We start from the raw sequence: 6,154 nt of genomic DNA on the forward strand, positions 1-6,154 counted from the left end.
CAGATAATAACTAAAGATGCTTCAAGCACAGAGCCAAGAAAGCTCCATCCAAACTGTTTGGGGCTTGTTTGAGCCAGTTTGGCACTGCTCAGCCAGGGCATCCTGGGGAAGTGGGTGATTCCAGGCAGGCAGAACTGACCTGAGGAGCCCATCAGTGCCAGCCCACACTGTGCTGCCCTTCCCTGCCCAGAGATGGAGCAGATCCACAGCACCCCTCCAGGGCAGCACTGTGGGAACATTATGGGGATTTGGGAACTTCAGGGGATTTCCCACTCAGTGCTTTTACTGACTTCTGGGGTGGCATCATGTGATCCAAAGTCAAGTTCTTCAAAATTGGGATTGCATCACCAATTTTTGTCTCCCAGGAGCTGTGCTCTCTGCTGCAAAGCAAACTGCCCAGAGGACAGCAATAGTTTTTAACCCCAGGCAGGCCATGGCCACAGGATGAATTCACTGGAAAAACAGAACACCTGACACTGCTTTTGTCGTGCCATAGATGAAACCCAGTGGAGACAGAGCAAAAATGAAGAAATCCCAGCTGGGAGGATTTAGGGAATGAAGAAAGAGCACAGCTAGGCAATGGTGAGGTTCCCATCCTTAAATTTTAAAAAAATCAGTGTAATCTTCCTGAACAGAACCTTTCCCTGTATGAAAGGATCAGAGCAAGGGGTGTAAGTGTGCCTCTTCTGCAGCCACTTTAAAACTATCCCTCATGTGGATGGCTCAGCTGAGAAGGGCAGCTCTTGTGAGGGCTGTAGAGAGGTCAGGGCACAGCCTGGGGGCTCAGGGGGATGCAGGATGTCAAAGCCCAGGGATGCACATAAGAACCAGCAGGAGGAACCTGGGAATGAGCTGCTTTAGGATAAGCTCCTCACATGTCAGAAAAAAACTCCTGTTGACACACACCTGCCCTGCTCCTGCCAGAAGAGAACAAGGAGCTGCTTTCATCCATCTGCAGGAGCAGAGATGAGGCTGGAGCCCAGCATCAATAAATTAATGGAAAGCCTTTGCTTTCGAGCAGAGGCACATCACAGCTCCCTGCTCCTGCTAAATGAATGTTCAGCTGGCAGGGGAACTGCAGGTACAGGCTCTGCCAACACCTTTCTGGGACACAGCAGCAGCTCTGCCCCAGTTCTTTGGTGTCTCCTATGCAAGAGGCTGGTCCAGAGCTGTCCTGCAGCACGTTTGCAGGAACAGCCTCCTCTGCCCACTAAGGGGACCAGACCAGAGTGCAGCAAGCTCCTGGCATTCCTTCATGTCCCCCATGCCAGTGCAGCTGACAGCTCAGACCCTGAGGCAGAATTCATCCTCCCAGCCTCACTGTGCTCACAGGTGAAAGCTCTAACCCTGCTCACTCAGCAGCCCCCATTCCCAATCCCTATTTTGGGGCCTGTTTAACCTTATTTAGCCTCTGGGGTAGCTGCACTCCAACAACTGCAAGAAGAAGCTGAGTCCTGTGCCTGGAGCCAGGAGTGTTTATTGGCACCTGAATTGCCACCTCTTTGCTGGGCAGGGCTGGCAGGGCTCAGCTCAGTGCTGCCAGCAGCCCTTGACAGCCCCGTGTCCCCCAGGGACGGATGGGCAGCCTTGGAGCCACCTCCCTGACGAGAGCCTGGGGAAATCCTTTGCCCTGTACATCCAGTGCCCCCCTCCCTGCTCACAAGTGAGTTTTCCCATTTGTGCCAGTCAATAGGAGCTCGACTGAAATGCAGCAGCCTGATTGCCTTGGCATTGCTGAGGAGAGCAGCAAAGAAAACTGTCTGTGAGCCCAAAGTTTACAATTTAGAAATAAAATGAGGAATTAACAGGAGGATACAGCCCTCGCAGCTGGCAGGGACATGGGTGGGATCAAGGGGAGGCAGAGGGCAGGAGGGCAGCCCAGAGGATGAGGGAGGAGAGGCAGGAAAGGTGGGAAGCAATGCCTGAAACAGCATCCCTGTGGATGCAAGCTGGCCCACAGCAAGTTTGTTGAGGACAAAAAAGAATATTGCAACAAGTGGAGGGGGATGTGATGAAAGAGAAGGTGAGAGTTTTAGCTTTAGGAAAGGCTTAGCAAGGTTATGCAAGCTGTTGATGTGCCCAGGATGTGAAGATATGTGAGGAGGCAGGAGATGAAGCCAGGACTCAGGTTCTGGCAGCAAAGCAGCATCCTGGTGTTGCTGAGCTCAGGGAGTCCCTGAGCTGAGAAGGAGAGGTTAAAAGCTCTGATTTGGCCGTGCTGTGCTTGAAAGGGTGGCGAGACATTCACGAGATGTCAGAGAGCTCCTCTGAGATATGAATTTGGACAGGGAGAGGAGAGCCCAGAGAGGGGCTGCATGCCTGAGTCATCACCATAGAGATGGTATTTGAGTGTGGCTGCAATGACATTACCCAGAGACACAGCACAGAGCAGGGACATGGCTCTGTGAGCTCCCAGGGCAAGCCAGGCTCCCCCAGCACCCAGCACCAGCCACCGAAGGGCAACAGGTGGCCAAAACTGGGACATGCTCCAGGCAGGGCTCAGAGCCAAACAGCCACAGCCCTGACACACTCCAGAGGATGACTTGGACCCTCCTCCTCAGAAGTCCACCTCTTTTCTGTGTGCTGTGCGCTCTCCACACAGGAAATCCAGGTCCTCAAAGCATCAGATGCCAAACTCAAGCACGTCACAGGGGACAGAGCTGAGCTTCTGAGCCTCACCTCTACAAGAGAGGGGGAACCACAGGCCCACACCCCACAGGAGAGCCACAAGGGCAACTCCACAACAGCAGAGATCTCTGGGGTCAGGGGGCTCGAGGGGCCTCAGAGAAGAGCCAAGATGTGCTGCTGTAAAGCTGCAAGCTGTGGTCAGTCCCGGAGAGTGTCACCAGGAGGTGGCAGGCTCAACTCGTCCGTGGCTGGTGGCTCCTCTGCAGGAGGGCCCGGCCTGGGGCCTGGGGCAGGATCGCTCACAGTGTGCTGCTCACCATCGGAAGGAAGCCGGAGAAGTGCAGAACTGAACTGCTGGAGGAAGAGGCGGGGGGAAAAAGACAGTTTGAGCTTCTTTAAAAAGCAGTCACGACTTGGGAGAAGTGTTTCTGCCACCAAGGCTGACGCTGTCAGGGACACAGCGGTGACCAGCACCAGGAGTGGCGTGGGGACATGGCCAGGACTGTTTCTCTCCACTCCTGTTACAGATAACACCCAGGAATCAGTGGACAGGGGGGACATATCTGCATTTCCAGCTGTCCCTCCCCACCCCCAGCATCCCGGTCCCTGGGAGAGCATTTGAAACATTGCAATCGCTATAATTAGAAGTAACACTCACTTTCCAAGAGGAAACTGTGCAAAAGGTTGATTTCCTCTTTAATGCCATTTCAGATCTGCAGCTCCAGTGGTGAGGGGATTTGCTGAGCAGCAGTCTGGATCAGTAAGAAGAATTAAGAGTTTCCTCCCATTTCCCTGGGGATTGCTCACTCCAGGTACAAGATGCCAGGCCCCGAGGTGCCACTCTGTCCAATCCCTCTGCAAAGAGAAAAGCCCGGAGGCATTTCCATTATCATCATCTCAGCAATATTATGCATTGCCCCCAAGGCTAATTAACGCTGCTGCATACAGCACTGACTTGGGAATGTCAAAGACTTTGGGAGCCTTGTGGCTGGAGCTTTCAACAGAACTGCAAGTCACAAGTAGGCTCCTTGTGATTCCATACAAGGAAATATTCACAACATACAACAAAAATAGCCTCCATCACTACACGTTATAATCACATCAGGGAGTCTCCAATCTCTGCAGCAATAAATGATGCCCTCCCTCCTCACCCAGAGCACTCTGCACACACCCATTAACCCTCCCAAAACCCAAGGATGGGCTGCAGAGACTGAGCACAGACCTCAGCCAGCAAAAAAGCGTGACAGGGAGTCAGCAGCAACGCCTGGACTGTAACAACCTCTTTATCTTCTCGATAATCTCAGAAACACAAGGCAAGTTTAGTTTGCCATGTCCTTTTCAACCTTTGTGAGACCTTAAGGCCAAAAGAAGCTGCTGCATTTTTTCTCCCCCTTCAGATTTATTTTTGTGCTGAGCCCAGGAACTTGTGATGGATAAAAGCACCTGCAGAAAGGTCATCAGCCATAGCTCAAAATTATTCAGAGATAAAAAGCTCCCCTTGGCAGAGCGCTCTGCTGTTTCAATCTCACACTATTGAAAAGGTTTTCCTGGTTTCTAATTTGATCTCATTTGCATTTTGTATCCAGATGTTGATCCTTGCTAAGCCCCATAGAGCTGCCTACTGCTGCACAACTCAAGCACCACAATCAAATCCCTTTGATAAGCTAAAGGCACAGGGCACTTTGATCTCTCAGAAAGAAACCAGTCCAGCTCCTAGAAATGCTCCTTCAGCCATGAGGATGGAGCCTTAAGAATTTCTGCAATGAACTTTCTTGCTCAGATGCCCCAGCCCCTCATATAAGTTCACCAAATGAACTCAGATTCTCTTTCCAACCACCACTGACACAAAGGGCATTTCAGTCAGCCCCAAAATGGTTATCTTAAGACAGAATTAGGCTCAGTTCTTTGACTTCAAAAATATCATAAAAATAATCTTCCTAAACTTTTTCAGACAAGTAACCAGACAACATTTTTTCCACTCTTTAAATCCAGCCTTGGAAGTGAGATGTGCCATCCCTGAGCCGTTTGTCACCTTTACCCTCCTCTGTACTGCCAGAATTAGATGTGTGTCTGTCAGCCCAAGCTGCTGATCCCTCCTGCCTCCCCAAAAAACCTCTGCAGGGCTCTGAGTGGGTTCTCTGGGAGCTGTGGCTCCCATACAAGGCAACTGGTCCCTGTCCAATGAAGGGCAGCTGGAAAGGCCTGACCAAGTAAGAGATTGACTTGGCTGAGCATCATTTAATTCTCTACAGGGGGGACAAAATATACTCAGGTCACCTAAAAAAGTGAAATATCATGTCTCACTTGATTCCAAAGAGTGACGTAGTTTCTGTGTCATGCTTGCTCCCATACAAGTAGAGAAGAAACTGGATCTGGTGGTGAGTTGGATGCCTTCCTCCTCCTACCACTGACTTCAGAGGGAAGAATGCCTTGGATGGATAAACTCCTCCACCAAACCTGCAGGTGCCCTCCCCATGCAGCAAGGCTGAACCTCCAATCCAGGCAGGTCCCAGCTGCTCTGCAGCAAGGCTGAGCACCGGAGAAGCTGTGCCTGCCCCATCCCTGGAAATTCCAAGGCCAGGTTGGACACGCTGGAGCAACCTGGGGGATAGTGGAAGGTGTCCCTGCCCACAGCAGGGGGTGAAACCTGTTCAACACAAACCAGTGTGTGATTCTGTGATTCTGTGATCAGCATCAGCCCATTCCCTTTCCCTTTCCTTTTCCCATTCCCATTGCTGGGCTGCAGCTGGCAGGCAGTGTGCGGGACCCTGGGGAAGCTCAGGTCACTCCACACGTGCCTGTGCAGACCTGGCCTCGTTGTGTTTGGAAAGAGAAAGGCCATGGCACGTGTCAGGCAGATTAGAAGGTGACAAATCGGTGGACAGGCAGGCAGGCTGACTGTCTTTAAATAGCCTTCATATTTTTGCCACAATATCTGTCTGCAAGGGTTTAAATTATGAGCCTTACTTACAGCTTTGAAAGAATTTTAAATGTTTAAATCCTTGTTAAAAACTAAAGCTTGGCTGCATACTGCAGTTCTAATCCACAATGAAAGCAGTGCATTTGGTTTGAAGGGCTACAGAGCTCTTATGGAAATACCCTGCAAACACTGGGCTCCAGCTAATGACCAGCCTGCTATAGAAATGGTTTGGTGTCAGACACAGATCCTGGCTGAAGTGAGTCCATCAAAACTCCCCATCCTTCTGAGTGAAGGACCAGATATTGGATGTGCAGTTTGTCCTGTTTTGAGACAGCTCACAAGCAGTAAATGAGATATTGAGGGCCCAGATATTGGCAGGGATATGGGGGAAATCATCTAGCTGCCTCTCACCCTGCGGAGTGCAGGGGGAGAGCAGCAAGCCCCAGAGTTAAACGCTTCCAGCAGGACCAGCTACTGCAGCCCCCCAAACAAACCAGCCACACAGCCTATGAGCTCTGCTCCCCCACACCCAGACACAAGGAGGATGTGTCAGGTGAGGCAGGTTCCCAAACCTTTGGAAAAACCCTTTTGTAGATGATGAAGTCC

At 51.2% G+C, this 6,154-nt stretch overlaps 1 long non-coding RNA gene across 1 annotated transcript; it reads right to left on the bottom strand.

The window, feature by feature from the left end:
• Nucleotides 1–1,375: 1,375 nt before the first annotated feature.
• Nucleotides 1,376–3,932, bottom strand: LOC121348609. The gene is made up of 3 exons (XR_005954379.1): nucleotides 3,851–3,932; nucleotides 3,287–3,483; nucleotides 1,376–2,982 (listed from the first exon to the last, which is right to left on the bottom strand). It is a non-coding gene; the product is annotated as an uncharacterized LOC121348609 (long non-coding RNA).
• Between the last annotated feature and the right edge of the window lie 2,222 nt (nucleotides 3,933–6,154).

Source organism: Pyrgilauda ruficollis, unplaced genomic scaffold (assembly GCF_017590135.1).
Source record: "Pyrgilauda ruficollis isolate IOZ18807 unplaced genomic scaffold, ASM1759013v1 scaffold127, whole genome shotgun sequence".
In the NCBI taxonomy this organism is placed as follows: Eukaryota; Metazoa; Chordata; class Aves; order Passeriformes; family Passeridae; genus Pyrgilauda; species Pyrgilauda ruficollis.